At 43.1% G+C, this 17,450-nt stretch overlaps 1 pseudogene; it reads right to left on the bottom strand.

Annotated features, from left to right (window-relative positions):
* Gm5182 (predicted gene 5182) lies at positions 1,145–9,212 on the bottom strand (annotated as a pseudogene).

The raw sequence follows: 17,450 nt of genomic DNA, 5'->3' as shown, positions 1-17,450 counted from the left end.
AGGGTGTGGGGGTGCAGACCAGCTCCAGCTATTACAAGGTTTTCTTCCTTCATTAATTTTCAAAGCTCCATTTCCTTTCAGAAAGGAAAACCCATGATTCATCTGAGACATCATACAATATCGTCATCTTTGGGAGTTCTTTCTATTCTTAGTAAAGAGTAGGGAGAGGTTCAGAGATTTAAAAGAAAAACAGTGTTAGTGAGGCAAGGAAAGTAGAGGGGGATGGGGGTTCTGTGGGGATTGGTAAGTGAAGGGCAAGAAGGAGGAGACAAAGGGAGCCTCCATCTAAGCACCACAGAGAGCTTCTAAGAATAGTTATGCTGTCACTGCTATTTCAGGAGGATCCAAACCCCAAACTCCTTTTGTTGGGACTGGAATGTGCCAAGAGTGTCCATGGTGAGAACCTCCTCAGCATTAAAACAGTTTATATGCAGAGGACAGAATGGGGGCTTGCTAAAAATGCACATAATTTCTTGTTTAAATTTATTCATGTAGACAAGTCCCAGAGCAAAACTTAGGCTGTCTCTTTCTCATTCAGATAAAGCAATTTTGAAAAAGTAATCACATCTCCGAGTTATAAAACTGCTTCCTTTAGGACTTGCATTTTTATTATTTGTATTACATGCTAACAGCAGACCAGTCAGACAAGGACTCTGAAGGAGCCTAGGGGAACCTTCATTGTGACAAGTGAGAGAGGATAGAAAAGGTGTTCAAAGTCAAAGGGAACATGAGTAAGAAAGCACAATTCATCTTCTCTTGCATGTCTTGTTATTTCAATAAGAGCCTCACCTCTAAACTACTTTATTTTCTTGCACTGTTTTGTTTATCTAATTTATCTCCACAATACATTTCTGAAAATTAGGAAACTTATAAAGTAGAAACACTTTTAATTTTCACAGTAACCATTGGTGTTTTGGGCCTTCCTCGATAGGATGATCATTATTAACTAAGTATATTACTATGTGTATATGTATGACTTGAGTATAATGGTAACTCTATGAGGCATTTTTTTTTCACACAAACTCAAAGATGTAAAACATCTCACTCAATATTAGAACTATCATATGGTATGAACTGCAAATCATTGCTCAAGTTCACAGTTTGCACAGAATCTGATTTTCTTTTTTTTTTTTTTTTTTTTTTTTTTTACAAATGTGGAGGTTTATTTCAACAAAACGTGAGAAGAGTGCATTGGACTGAAGCCCCTGCTCGCTGGCGTGTGTGTCCATCGAACTGAACTCTCACTGACACGCGTGAAGGCTGCTTTGTGAACAAGTGGACAGATAATATGGCAATCTCAGTTCAAGCCACTCTGGGTCAATACATCATTCACCCTCCTCCTCAGTAACCCTGCATGTGTAATGGGCTGTGGTGCCATCACACTGCCCATGTGCCGTGGCTCTGACTTCTCCGTATTGAGATGGCCTGGTCCCGGGGATGGGGCAGCAGGGAAAAGGGACTTATACAAGCCCAGCCCACTCCACCTCTCCAGGAAAGCAGCTTTCATACCACCGGGGGTGTGGGATTGGATGTGCTGTAGCAAAAGTGGAGGCCAGAGATAAATCCCATCCTCACCTACCAGGTAAGCAGGGAACCAGGGGCCAGGGAGCTTCCTTCTGGACTAAGGATGCTCCCCACCTGATCCAGCTCTGGCCCTCCTGTTCCTTCCACCAGGGCTTGTGGGGGTGGGGCAACTCGCATCTATAGTCCCTTGGATGTCCACTTGCAATGTGGCACCATTGAGAAGGTCCTCTGGAATATCTGCTTGAGGTGCTCCTGAAGGGGAGGTCAGCTCTTTTCGTGGAATCCAGATTAAGGCTCAGACTGAAGTACTCACTTGAATGGTTTCTGTGGCAGGTATCTTTTTCCTTCTCAATCTTCAGCGACAGATGTATTAGTCATAAAGTTGAAACTGGATGTTATACGAGTTATGATCATCTTCATTCTTGCTTTATGAACACAAATGCTGAACCATCAGCTGCTTTCTTGGACAAATGGGTAGTTAAACTTTTCAGGCCACCCCTGAGGAAGCCGTGTTGCTGGCCACATAGGGCCCAGAAGTCTGGAAACACCAGCACCGAGACTGAACTGTAAGGTATCTTAAGGGCAGGTGAATTCTTGTTCCCTGGAAGCCTCCTAACATCAAGAAGGCCAGTTTCTGGTGCTGAAAGCACAGGTGTCATCAGGTGGGTGACCCGCCATACCTTCTGCCAGGAATAGGCATGGCCCCATAGTGACAACCTGTCCCCAGAAGAGACTTCTCCTGTTTTGAAGTACTCTTCCCCTATCACCAACAGAAAAGAGCCTCCTCTTAGCCACCTCAGGCTCCTGCACTGCCTGCTTGTCTCCATCCACCCACAGAGGCTAGGGCCCTTATGCACAGGCCTTTAGCTCCTAGGTATAGTCACTATGTGATTACATAGTGATAAGAAGGTGGTGGCAGGGTGACCATCTCCCCAGGGAAACTGAGACGCCACTGAGGTGGTTGAGTGTGTTTGACCAGGAACAATGACATGATCTGGTTTTGAGCCTGCCTGTTAGATCATGGCTTTGCCTTTATCTCTGTGTTCTCACGGGCTTGCGACAGATTTTCTGCTCTGACATTTCTCAGTTATCTTGCTGTGGTTAGATGGGACTGTCCCTCTCCAGTGCCTGGCATGTGCTTGGTTGCAATGTGGGGTAGTGATCGATGGACTTGCGTCTCCTGGCAGCCCCAGCCCTCCCCTGTTGGCTGTGGCTCATGGGGCAGGGGCTGCAGACACTTGGACACTGTTCACACGACCCTATGCTGGGGCAGGCAGGACGGAGGGCAGTCCTGCTTTAGTCCAGTAAGACCTCATGGTACAGGCAAGTACCTTTCATTGCCTTCTCAGTCCTGTGCATGGGAAGAGGACTGTCATCACAGCTGGGCTAATAAATACTGAATCGGGTATGTGTGACTGGGCTGTGTGATCCTATAGCCCAGGATGTCATGCAGAGCCTGAAACACTCAAGGGAAGCAAATGCCACTGATCCAGTCTCAGGCCTCCGGTGCCTTCTCATTACAGTGGTCTCAGATGGGAGAGGCAGCCCGACTCTCTTCTCCAGAGACAGGGCAGGGGTGGGCGGGAAGCTCCTCCTACGTGGAAGGGGAATCCATAGTGGAGAGGATCCTTACAACTTCTGCTCGCTGGGTGGGTGAGATGTGCTGGGTCATGTGGACGATGGAGTCCATGGCGACTTCTGGGTTGGCCTGGACCAAGCTGCGGATCTGCTTCAGGACATAGTCCCTGCTGATGTATTTGATGTTCTCCTCTATCACAGAGCGGACGCCATCTTCCTCTGTCAGTTGCTTCTCCAGCCACTCCACCAGGTCCTTGTTATTGTCCCAGACGTAAGCCTTCACTGTGCCTTCAACTTCTACAAACCAGCGTCTCAACATGGCCTGGATCTGGCCGTCAGTCAGCTCAGGGTTGGCATTGTGGATTTTCTTCTTGACCAGGTCCTCCAGCAGGAGGCGCCTCAGCCGCCAGTAGAAGAAGGTGCGGGATGTTTTCCAATCCAAGATATCGTTAATGACACCCTTCTCCTGCATCCGGCCTGGTGTGTCGTGCAAGTCAGCAAACTGCACAGCTACCTGATGGTAAATGGGAATTAGGAACTCCTCCCGCTCCTTCAACTTGCTCTCCAGCTCCTTCCGCTCAGTGGGGCTTAGCTCTGGGGTGCCCAATCGCTCAGCCAAGCGGATGTAGACTGGATCTACCCGACGCATGGTTTTCACCAGATCCTTTTTACGGAATTTGATTTCTACTGTCCCTTCTGGCTCCAGAACGGATCCCCTGCTTTCTCGGTCAGCGTACATCTCCATGTGCCGAGGGTTGATGGTGGGGTCGATCACAACCCAAGAACCACCCCGAAGCTCAGCCTGGGGCGGGATGTAAACCATTACAGGCTGGGAACATTCCCGCAAGCCATCCACAATGTAAGCGCCAAACTTGAGCACTTGGTCATACATATCTTTCATCCCACCAGAGAAACCTCTCCAGTTGGCAAAGACCATTAGAGGTAGCCCTTCACGGTTAAAGTCCTTGATAGCTTGATAGGTCTTAAATGCAGAGTCTGGGAACCAAACCTGGCCGGCCTGCTGGATTATCTTGGCTTCAGAATCCAGGTTCGCAGGATCAGCTGGGATACTGAGTTCCACTGTTCGGGTTTCTACAGCAACTACTCCCACGGGTATTCCTCCTAACCTGGCTCTGCCAACTACCACGGTCTGTGCCCAGGGCTGCATGATTTCTGAGAAAGATCCATAGTCAAAAAACCCACTCAACCATTGGCCTTTCTGGGTTGGGTGAGGACGGCCTGCTAGCATCCACCGAGGATCATATGGGGCCTTTGTGGGAACAAACTCGATGATTCTATCTATAGGATCCTTGGAATTCAGGAGAGGAACTGAACTGTGTACGCTCTTCGGCATGTATGACAGCCAGTGTAAGACTGTGAAGACTCCCTCAAAGTCATCACAAACAGTGGAGTGGGTAACCCCATTGTTGTGCATAATCTGGATGCCCCCAAGCTGGTTGTTGGAGGTGTATAATTCCCGACCAAGGACTTTGTTGAGGGCACCAGCTCCTGTCAGAATTAAGTGAGAATTCTCAACCTGGATGGTTCTTTGTCCCAGCCGGACAAGGTAAGCCCCAATACCAATGGCCCGGCATGTAACCAGGCTGATGGTGATGACCTCATCGTAAGCCAATGAGGATTCCCCAGCAATCATTCCAGAACCCCGAAGATTCTCTGCTCCAAGTCCTTCTTCTTTCCCGATAATATCTGTTATCTTGTACCTGGATTCCCCTTCATCCTCCACATGTTCACAGTGGACAGAATTGAGGGCACTGACTCTCTTATAATCCTGGGGTGTCAGATATAAATACTTGTATCCCTTGTAGGGATCTTCAGGATCTACCCAGGCCACATGGAACATATGGCGTATTTCTTCTGCAAGTCCAATTCTAGCTCCACTGTTCGCTGCCACGTAGATGCGTGGGATGCCTTCTGCTCTGGCAAGTTCAGAAGCTCTGAGAAACAGCAAATCCTCCTGAGGCCCAAAGGAACCGATCCGATATGTAATGTCATTGCCGATGACAATGATATCTTGGCCATCTGGATATTCAGGGCTTTTAAGGCTCATTTTCCAGGCTACCATGCCAATCTCATTTCCTCCTGGAAGTCTGTTCATATGGACCAGCTGGCCTTGATCATCCAACACCAGTTCAGTATACGTCAGGATGTCGGAAGGCAAAGGAGGCGAAGGAAGAAATGCTTGGGTGGACATGGACTCCCAGAGTTTGATGAGTGACTGCCGAAACATCTCTGGGATATCATATATATATGTTGTTCCTAAGGACTGTGCCTGAAACCTCTTTGATTGAAGAAGGTCTTTGGTCACATATGGAGTATTAACATTCCATGCAGTGGTCCCTGCTTGTCTCCATATGCCTGAAACATGATCTGTGCTGTCCTGGAGTCAGTCACTTCCTTATACAGGCTGATGTCCAAGTAGTAGCCAGACTCGTTTGTCAGGAAGAGGCGGATGGGAATTGCTTTTCCAGTTGTTGTCAGGCGAATGTTGATTTTCAGTTCTGCCTGGAGGACCCGCAATTTCCATAGCCGACTTCCATAGCGCATTACCATGCTCCGCACAGATTCTTCAATCTTTGATGGGTCCATGATGACCGTGGGCACAAAGTTGAGGAAGATGTGGTTACAGTCAGTGCGGACATTTGTATTATTAAAAGCAACTTCCAATTCATCCATAGCTTCCAGGAGCAGCCGCTCCCCTTCATTTTGTAGATATTCGAAAGAAGCTTCCTTTGTGACCAGATCAGAGTGCCTGATGATCGCACGAACAAAGAACCTGTAGTCAGTCACTTCTGTGCCTACTTCCACCTTAGCAGCCCCAAGGTACAGGTGCATCTTGTGATTAGCACATGGGATGGCAGTAAGGTCAAAATTTCTCATCCGGTTCAACTCTAACTGGAAAGCCAGAGCAGGCTCCAGGTGTCGATAAATGCGGTCCTCCTCAAACTTATCCCTTGCTCGGAATGTGAAAAATTTGGGGAATTCTCTATGAAATCTCTGATCCACCTCACAGTTGACTTGTTTTCTGAAATCCTTTTGTGCAACTAGGAACGTAAGTCGCCGGATGCCATGCTCAACCAAAGTAGCTTTATTCTGCTGGGTGAACTCTCTGAACATAGCTGCAAGCCTGTCATCCTCAATATCGCCATCAGTCTTGATAGCCACATTCAGAATATGTATTGGTTCATCCCTGGGGACCTTGTCTTCATCATAGAGCGAAGTATGACCAGACTCTGGGAATGTGGGGCTTTGGGGTGGGGAGTCACAGAAGCAGCCCATTATTTCATCAAAGATCCTGACAAAATCTTCAAAGGTCCGGAAAGAGACCATTCCGCCCATCCGCTGACAAGGTGGCGTGCAAGGCGTTGTCCAACAGAACATCGCTGACACTAGCTACATGAGTCATGCCATAGTGGTTGAGGTTGGAGGCAAAGGACATTCTGTTTGGATGGGATGTGGGCAGCATGAACTGAAATTCCACCACACAGGTGTTGTCCTTAAGCTGGCGGTGTTGTACGCTGTTGAGTTCATAGGCAATGTAAGCCCTTCGAACATACACCTCCAGAGCTGCCATCCTCACCACCTGGTTGCTGTGGTAAAAAAAGTTTGGGAGGACATCGAAAATAGATGTTTCCGAGAGGATGAGTTTCTGCAGGTTCTCAATGCAAAACTGGTGTCCATACATGTCAATGGCTGATAGGAAGATAGACTCTACTTGGTTATGGCGAAGCTCATATGATGGCAAATGGGAAGCAATAAGAACCTGACGAGCGCGCAGCGCCACTTTAGCGTTGGTGGTCTTGCTGAGTTGGGTTAGCTCTGTGAGGATATTTAGCAGCTCATCAGTAAGTGTAGGGTCCCGGCCACATAACTGATCAATTAGCATTGTCACCAGGAGATTCTTTTTGGTGACCTGAGCGTGGGAGAAGATGTAGTTCAGTACAGTGTTCATGTCGCTTTTGTTCTCTTCCCGAAGGGCGAATACACATTTGTCGTAGTGGCCATTCTGAAACTGTGTCTCTACTCGCAGGTACTGCCGCAGCAGATCCATCACCACAGCCTTCATGTGGCCACGGATGCCACTTCGGTACCTCTGCACCAGCTGGACAATGCTCTGGGTGTTCATGAAGAAGACTTCCCGCTCAGATTTCCGGTTCAGTGTAGCTGCATGACTATCTAAGATGTTGGCAATCTGCTGGCTGGGAAACTGACACAGGACTGATGTGATGTTGCTAGCATACTGAGCCATTTCCTTCTTAATAGACTTCTCCACATTGAGGGGGATCCGGCCAGAGACACTGGTCATGATATCCTGCAGCTCTAGCAGAGGCAAGGAGGGGTCTCTCAGAGTCTTCATCAATCTTTCTACCCAGTCTTTTACCCTGCTGCTGAAGAAAGGGTCTGGAAGGCAGTATCCATTCATCACATTGACCAGGTTATCCAGGACATAGTGGAAAACTCGATGGAGCTTCTCGCCTCTGAGAGCTGTGCTCTGGATCTGTGGTAGACTGCCCGTGTGAAGCTCAGCCTGTTGAACTTTACTGGGGTTGTCCAGTTGCATTTTGGCTATCACACAGCCAGGGTCAAGTGCTGCTCCAGGTCGCTTGACATAATGGATGCAGCCAGATTCTACAGCTGTTAAAGTCATCACCATCTTCATTACCTCAATCTCAGCATAGCACTGGCCAGCAAACACATGTCCGCCATCTTCCACAATATACTGGATTAACTTCCCAGCAGACGGTGAGCGCATTACAGATGGGTCATTTTCCTTCTCAAACACACAGGTTTTATTGCCAATTGTGATTCGATATCTGTCCACCTCTTCCTTCATGTATGTGGTGTAACTGCTGCCGTCATAAGACAAGAGCAGGCCACCATCACTCAGCCGATGCACATCCACTTCCACACACGAGCCATTCATTATCACCACGTAGGAGTTGGGAGACTGCCGAGTCACCTTAAGTACATATTTGATTCCTTCATAGATAAGTTCAACATCTACTGTGTTCAGAAGTGTGTGAGCAGGAAGGACTTGACCCCTCTCTAAGGAGTGAAGGAAGTTAGAGATGCTGTTCCTCAGGCTCACATCTGCTACATGGAGAGCCCCACACACAACTCCCAACATGGTGTCAGGTCGCTCTGCCTGCACTTTCTCTGCGATCAGTCTGTCCAGCCAGCCAGTGTCGATTCTGTTAAGCTGAAAGCTTTCTGTCTCCAGCAGTTTGATGAGGTATTCCACTGTAGTTCGAAAGTCACCCCGAATAGACAGCTCCTTCAGTGCCACCACCATATTTGAGATTGCTTCCTCCCTGTTTTCTCCCCAGGAAAAGCAGTGCCCGAACTGAGAATCAGCAAATTCATGAAGTCCTCCAGCAGCAGCAACACTGAAATAACCCCAAACGTTCTTATTGCTACGAAAATTAAGTTCCTGAACTGTTCCAGAGCTGGGCTTAAACCCCTCATCTGGGTTTTCACTGGTGATCCGAGCAGCAATCACGTGGCCCCTTGGGCAAGGAACATGAGCAGAATTTTCAAAATCAATGGGAGCATCTCCCCAAGGAGATACCCCATACATCATACGGATATCCTTGATCCTAAATAGAGGGATCCCCATGGCAATCTGGAGCTGTGCTGCAGGAAGATTGACATCAGCCACCATCTCTGTACAAGGATGTTCAACCTGTAGCCGAGGGTTCAGTTCCAAAAAGTAGAAGCTTCCATCCTGGCTGTACAAGTATTCCACAGTCCCAGCGCTCACATAACCAACCATTTTGGCAAGTTTCACTGCACACTGTTCCATGTGTTCAAATACTGCTGGGGTAGCAATCGCAGCAGGAGCTTCTTCAATGATCTTCTGATGCCTGCGCTGCACAGAGCAGTCACGACCAAACAAAGAAATAGCATTGCCATACTGATCTGCCAGAATCTGGACCTCCAGATGTCGAGATTGTTTTGCTAGTCTCATTACAAATATAGGTGATCCAGGAACTTCAGCTTGAACCTGTCTGAAGAGGTTAGGGAAGTCATCTGCATTGTTAACTTTTCTGATCCCTTTCCCTCCTCCTCCCTCTGAGGCCTTGATCAACACTCCAGAATCTGATTTTCAATGATAAAATATCTTAAAATGTATATTATAAGTTTATATATAATACGTTTCTTATCACAATAGAGGCTAAAGAGAGGCATGTTAATGTTGCCTAAATCCATGTCGAAGTTAGGAATTTGGAGCCAGTTTTACATTTTTATGTTTGCATAATTTCCTTGAATCATAGTTTCCCAAGAAAATGGATCCAACAAGCAAGCAGGAGTAGCTATTCTAATATCTAATAAAATAGAATTCAACAAAAATTAATCAAAAGAGATGGATAAGAACACTTCACATTCATAAAAAGAAAAATTTAACAAGATGATATCTTAATTCTGAATATCTATGCCCCAAGTGCAAAGGCACCCACATTCACAAAAGAAATATTAGTAAACCTTAAATCACATATTGAACCACATAGATTAATAGTAAGAAACTTAAACAGGTCATCAAGTTAGAAATTAAATAGAGAACAGCAATGGCTTGTGCTGTAAAATTGAGAATCGATAAATGGGACCTCATAAAATTGCAAAGCTTCTGCAAGGCAAAAGACACCGTCAATAAGACAAAAAGACCACCAACAGATTGGAAAAGGATCTTTACCTATCCCAAATCAGATAGGGGACTAATAGCCAATATATATAAAGACTCAAGAAGGTAGACTCCATAAAATCAAATAACCCCATTAAAAAATGGGGCTCAGAACTGAACAAAGATTTCTCACCCGAGGAATACCGAATGGCAGAGAAGCACCTGAAAAAATGTTCAACATCCTTAATCATCAGGGAAATGCAAATCAAAACAACCCTGAGATTCCACCTCACACCAGTCAGAATGGCTAAGATCAAAAACTCAGGTGACAGCAGATGCTGGCAAGGATGTGGAGAAAGAGGAACACTCCTCCATTGTTGGTGGGATTGAAAGCTTGTACAACCACTCTGGAAATCAGTCTGGCGGTTCCTCAGAAAATTGGACATAGTACTACCGGAGGATCCAGCAATACCTCTTCTGGGCATATATCCAGAAGATGCCCCAACCGGTAAGAAGGACACATGCTCCACTATGTTCATAGCAGCCTTATTTATAATAGCCAGAAGCTGGAAAGAACCCAGATGCCCCTCAACAGAGGAATGGATACAGAAAATGTGGTACATATACACAATGGAGTATACTCAGCTATTAAAAAGAATGAATTTATGAAATTCCTAGCCAAATGGATGGATCTGGAGGGCATCATCCTGAGTGAGGTAACCCAATCACAAAGGAACTCTCACAATATGTACTCACTGATAAGTGGATATTAGCCCAGAAACTTAGGATACCCAAGATATAAGATATAATTTGCTAAACACATTAAACTCAAGAGAACGAAGACCAACGTGTGGACACTTTGCCCCTTCTTAGAATAGGAAACAAAACACCCATGGAAGGAGTTACAGAGACAAAATTTGGAAGTGTGACGGAAGGATGGACCGTCTAGTGATTGCCATATCCAGAGATCCATCCCATGATCAGCTTCCAAACGCTGACACCATTGCATACACTAGCAAGATTTTGCTGAAAGGACCCAGATATAGCTGTCTCTTGTGAGACTATGCCAGGGCCTAGCAAACACAGAAGTGGATGCTCACAGTCAGCTATTGAATGGACCACAGGGCCCCCAATGGAGGAACTAGAGAAAGCACCCAAGGAACTAAAGGGATCTGCAACCCTATAGGTGGAACAACAATATGAACTAACCAGTACCCCGGAGCTCTTGACTCTAGCTGCATATGTATCAAAAGATGGCCTAGTCGGCCATCAATGGAAAGAGAGGCCCATTGGACTTGCAAACTTTATATGCCCCAGTACAGGGGAACGCCAGGGCCAAAAAGGGGGAGTGGGTGGGTAGGGGAGTGGGGGTGTGGGTATGGGGGACTTTTGGTATAGCATTGGAAATGTAAATGAGCTAAATACCTAATAAAAAATGGAAAAAAAAAGAAATTAAATAGAGATGTAGTGAAGTTAACAGACAGCATAAATCAAATGGACCTAACAGATATCTACAGAACAATTCACCCAAAAAGCAAGGAATATACTTTTTTCTCAGTACCTCACAGAACCTTTTCCAAAACTAACCATCTACTTGGACACAAAACAAATCTGAACAGATACAAGAAAATTGAAATAACTGCCAGTAATATATCAGACCACAATGGATTAAAGCTGGACTTCAACAACATCAGAAACACCAGAATACCTGCAAACTTGTGGAAAATGAAAATATAGTGTGTACAAACTCATGGAACACAAGAAAACAGTGCCAAGAGGAAAGTTCACAGCACAAAGTGCCATTATACAGAAATTGGAGAGACTTCATACTAACAACTTGATAGCACACCTGAAAGCTCTATAACAAAAAGAAGCAAATCACTCAAGATGAGTAGATGGCAGAAAATAATCAAAATAAATAATAATGAAACCAATTAATTAGAAACAAAGAGAACAATATAAGGAGTCAACAAAACTAAGAGCTGGTTCTTTGAGAAAAATCAACAAGAAAAACAAACCCTTAGGTAAACAACTAAAAGACAATGAGAGAACATCCAAATTAACAAAGTCAGAAATGAAAAGGGGGATATAAAAACTACTGAGGAAATCCAAAGATTCATTTGGTCATATTTTAAAAATCTTCATGCCACAAAATTGAAAAATCTAAATAAAATGGCCAATTTTCTTGATACATAATATTTACTGAAGTTAAATCAAGATCAGGTAATCAATTTAAAGAGTCCTATAGCCCCTATGGAACTAGAAGCAGTCTTTAAAATTCTCCCAACCAAAAATAACCCAGGGCCAGATAGTTTTAGTGCAAATTCTACCAACTTTCAAAGAAGAGCTAATACCTATACTCCTCAAACTGTTTTGCAACATAGAAACAGAAGGAACATTGCCAAATCCATTCTATGAGACCATAGTAACTTTTGTATTTAAACTACACAAAGACTAAACAAAAAGATAATTTCACACCAATTTTGCTCATGAGCATTGATGCAAACATATTTGATAAAATACTAGCAAAATAAATCCAAGCACACATCAAGAATACCATCCACTATAATCAAGTAGGCTTCATCCCAGCGAGGCAGGATGGTTCAATCTATGATAATCCATCAATATAATCTACCATATAAACAAATTGAAAGAAAAGAAAACCATATGATCATTTCATTAGATGTTGTAAAAGTCTTTTAAAAATCCAAAATGCCTTCATGATAAAGGTCCTGGAAAGATCATGGATACAAGGCACATACCTGAACACAGTAAAGGCAATTTACAACAAGCCAGTTGCCAATATAAAATTAAATGGAGAGAAACTTAAAGCAATTACACTTATCAGAGACAAGACAAGGCCTGCCCACTCTTTCTGTATCTATTTAACATAGTACTATTTAACATAGCTGGGGCAACAAGGCAATTAATGGAGATCAAGGGGGTATAATTAGAAAGGAAGAAGTCAAAGTATTCTATTTGCAGAGGATAGAATAGAATACATAAGTGACCAAAAAATTCTACCAGAGAACTTATACAGCTGATAAACAGTCTCAACGAAGTGGCTGGACATAAAATTAACTCAAAATCAGTATCCCTATTTTATACAAATGATAAAAGTGCTGAGAAAGAAATTAGGGAAATAACACATTTCACAATAGCCAAGAATATTATAAAATGTCTTAATATAACTCTAATTAAGCATGTGAAATACCTAAATGATAAGTACTTCAAGTTTCTGAAGAAATAAATTGAGGAAGATATCAGAAGATGAAAAGATTTCCAATGCTCATAGATTGGTAGGATTAATGTAGTGAAAATGGCCATCTTCACAAAAGTAATCTACAGGTTCTATGTAATTCCCATCAAAATTCCCACACAATTCATTACAGACATTAAAAGAACAATTATCAATTTTATATAGAAAACCAAAACAAGACAAAACCAGGATAGGTAGAGCATTTCTGTACAATAAAGAAACTTCTGGAGGTATCCCTACCCCTGATTTCAAGGTAATCATCATAAAACCTGCATGGTACTGCTATAGAAACAGTCTGGTGAAAAAACTGAAGATACAGAAATAAACCCACATACCCACAACCACTTGGTTTTTGACAAAGAAGCCAAAACCATACAATGGAAAAAAAGGAATAATCTTCAACAAATAGTGATGGTCTAACTGAATATCTGCATGTAGAAAAATGCAAATAGATTCAAATTTATCACCCTGAACAAAACTCAAGTGCAAGTGGATCAAAGACTGCAACATAAAATTGAATACAATAAATCTGATAGAAGAGAAAGTAGGAAATAACCTGAGTTCATTAGCACAGGAGACAACTGCAAAGAACACCAATTATTCAGGCACTGAGGTAAACAATTATTTAATGGGACCTTGTGAAACTGAAAAGTTTCTGTAAGGCAGAGAACACAATCAAAATGACAAAACAGCAGCATATGGGATGGAAAAAAATTTTTCAACAAATCTCATGTGACAGAGACCTGGTATCTAAACTATATAAAGAACTCAAGAAATTGATATCAAGAAACCAAAACCCCAATTAAAAATGGAGTACAGATTTAAACAGAGAACTCTTTTTTTTTTTTACATTTTTTATTAGGTATTTAGCTCATTTACATTTCCAATGCTATACCAAAAGTCCCCCATACACACCCACCGCCACTCCCCTACCCACCCACTCCCCCTTTTTGGCCCTGGCGTTCCCCTGTACTGGGGCATATAAAGTTTGCGTGTCCAATGGGCCTCTCTTTCCAGTGATGGCCGACTAGGCCATCTTTTGATACATATGCAGCTAGAGTCAAGAGCTCCGGGGTACTGGTTAGTTCATAATATTGTTCCACCTATAGGGTTGCAGATCCCTTTAGCTTCTTGGGTACTTTCTCTAGCTCCTCCATTGGGAGCCCTGTGATCCATCCAATAGCTGACTGTGAGCATCCACTTCTGTGTTTGCTAGGCCCGGGCATAGTCTCACAAGAGACAGCTACATCTGGGTCCTTTCGATAAAATCTTGCTAGTGTATGCAATGGTGTCAGCGTTTGGATGCTGATTATGGGGTGGATCCCTGGATATGTACAGAGAACTCTTGACAGAGGAATTTTTAAAGGCTGCAAAGCATTTAAGAATTGTTCAACATCCTTAGTCATCAGGGAAATGCAATGCAAAACTACTGATATTCTATCTTACAACAGTAAGAATTGGCCAGGGGGTGGTGGCACACGCCTTTAATCACAGCACTTGGGAGGTAGAGGCAGGCAGATTTTTGAGTTTGAGGCCAGCCTGGTCTACAAAGTGAGTTCCAGGACAGCCAATATTATACAGAGAAACCCTGTCTCAAAAAACCAAAAAAAAAAAAAAAAAAAACCCAATAAAACAATAAGAACTGTTAATTGTCAAATGACAGAGCATGCTGGTGAGTATGTGAAGAAGGGAAACACTCTCCATTGATGGTGGCAGTGCAAATGCGTACAGCTACTTTGGAAAATCATCTGGTGGTTTCTATGAAAATTGGGAATAGTTCTAAGTCAGGTATCTAACTATACCACTACTGGGCATATACCTAAACGACTCTCTACCACACCACAAAGACACATTCTCAATCATGTTCATCGCAGATTTATTCATAATAGCCAGAAAGTGGAAACAACCTAGATATCCTTCAACCAAAGAATGGAAAAAGAAAATATGGTACATTTACAAAATGAAATATTATTCAGCTATTCAAAACAATGACATCATTAAATTTTCAAGCAAGTGGATGGAACTAAAAAGAGTCATCCTGAATTTGCTAACCTAGACCCAGAAAGACAAACATGATACATACTCACTTATCAGTGGACATTAACTATTAAGAGGATAACCATGATGTAATCCACAAAGTTAAAGAAGCTAAGTAACAAAGAGGTCCGGGGGGGGGGGTGTGCTTAAATCTTACTAAGAAGGAGAAATAGAATCGACATCAGTGATGTAAGGAGGTAGGAAACTGGTTGGGAGAGGAAGTAGAAAGGGTAACAGGGGAGATCAATTATGGGGATGGCAGAAGGAGAGAGAACTTGAGTTGGTTGGATTGGCTAGAAACCTAGGACAAGAGAAACTCTTTGGAATGTACAAGGGTGATCCTAGCTAAAACTCTTAGCAAATAGGGCATATGGATTCTTAAATAACCACCTCCTGTAACCAGTCAAACATTGCAATGGATGGATGGGAATATCAACTCACCCATAAAGCCTTTGTCCCACAATTTGTCTTTCCTAGAAGATGTGCAGGGATAATGATAGAGCAGAAATTGAGAAAATGTCCAACTAATAATTGGCCCAACTGAAGACTCATGAAATGAGAGAGTGCCCACCCCTGACACTAATATTTTTGCCATACTTAGAGATAGGAGTCTATTATAACTCATATGAGATGCTTTACCCAGCAATTGATGGAAACTGATGCAGAAACACACAGTCAAACATTAAGAAGAGCTGGGTGATCCAGTGGAAGAGGTGATAAAGACTTGACAGAGCCAGAGAGATCAAGGACACAACAAGAAATTCTACAGAATCAACTAACCTGGGCCCATAGGGGCCCACAAAGATGGAGTTACCAATCAAAGAGCATTCATAAGAAGGATCTAGGCCCTCTGCACATATATAACAGCAGCTTGATCTTCATGTGGGACCCGTAACAGCAGTAGCAGGGACTGTCTATGACTTTGTGGCCTGCCATTGTATCTCTTTCCCTTAAATAAGCTGCCTTGTCTAGCCTTAGTAGGACCAGCTGGCCTAATCCTAGTACAACTTGATGTGCCAAGGTGGTTTGATATCCCAGGTAAGCCTCCTCTTATCTTAGGACAAAGGGAGCATTATGGATGGGGTAGGCTTAGGGAAGGTGAAAGGAAGGAACTGGAAAAACAAAGGAGGGAAGAGAAGTTGTGGTCAATATGCATGTAAAGTAAATTAATTAATTAATGAAACAAACAAAAATACAACGACAACAACAACAAAAATATTAAAGGGCTAGAGAGATGGCTTAGCAGTTGAAAGCACTGGCTGCTCTTCCAGAGGTCATGAGTTCAATTCCCAGCAACCACATAGTATATATCACAACCATCTTTAATGAAATCTGATGTCTTCTTCTGCCATGCAGGCACAAATGGAAATAAGTAGAATGATCATATACATAAATAAATAAGCTTAAAAATAAAGAATCCTTCTATAGCCTGCAACTGATAACACATGTTGGCCCAGTGGAGAACTAGAAAATCAAAGGCCTAAAACAGACCAGTGCTTATCATTTTTCAACATGTTCAGGAATGAAGCAGAAGTCTCAGGCTACTGCTGATTCCTGTTCTGAATCGGGATGGCACCTGCATAAATTTCCTTTGCACATGCTCCCAAGTAATGGTGCCAAGATAAGTTTGGAAGACCACACTTTCAGTAGGGCAGGTGCTTCATCTAGAAGAACTATGTCTTTGCCAATATTTAAAACTTCTTGAGCATTACTACACATTAATTTAAAAATATTTATTTTCCATTAACATATATTACATAATACCCAAAATGCCTCATTTGGGAAAAATAAATTTTCCTCTAATTTAAAATAGCCTCAGTCTCAATATTGTAAATATGCTTCACTCCCTACCCCCAACTAAAGGACCTATTTCCTAAATAATAAAATAATAACTAATCTTTCTAGAGAATTCTAGAATGTTCTATTGGTTTAGTGCCCACACAGTGGAAACCTATCTACAGTATGTCACCTAAAGATAGAAAACTCATGCATATATATCCTTTATTATGTGAGAAGTTAGCAGGTTCACACTAGACAAGAACAAGTCTTTTCCAGAAGTGTTGTTTAGGCTTTCACTTGCTGGCCTGTGCAATACACATTTCTTCTTACACTGGACCCAGTCCTCTAAGATATCAAGATCAAAAGTGGATGTGGCGACACTCAGCTATCCTTGATTTGCCTTCCTCATTTGAGCTGGTTTTCTAACCCTCGCTGTATGGAAAGTGGAGACTTTGTATCTGACAGTGGAGAAAAATAAATTCTGAGCTAATCTTAACACAAAGTCATTTTTCTGTTTGGACCTCTCACTCTGTTTGTCTGTGCATTATAGGCTTACACACTTTGTTGTTCTATATATAGACATTTAAAATGTTTTCAATTCTAGTGCACTGAACTCATAGTATAGAGTGCCTTCCA

The sequence above is a fragment of the Mus musculus genome, chromosome 12 (genome assembly GCF_000001635.26).
Source record: "Mus musculus strain C57BL/6J chromosome 12, GRCm38.p6 C57BL/6J".
In the NCBI taxonomy this organism is placed as follows: domain Eukaryota; kingdom Metazoa; phylum Chordata; class Mammalia; order Rodentia; family Muridae; genus Mus; species Mus musculus.
Note: the sequence above shows the minus strand (reverse complement) of the source record. Positions and strands in the feature narration are given on the sequence as shown.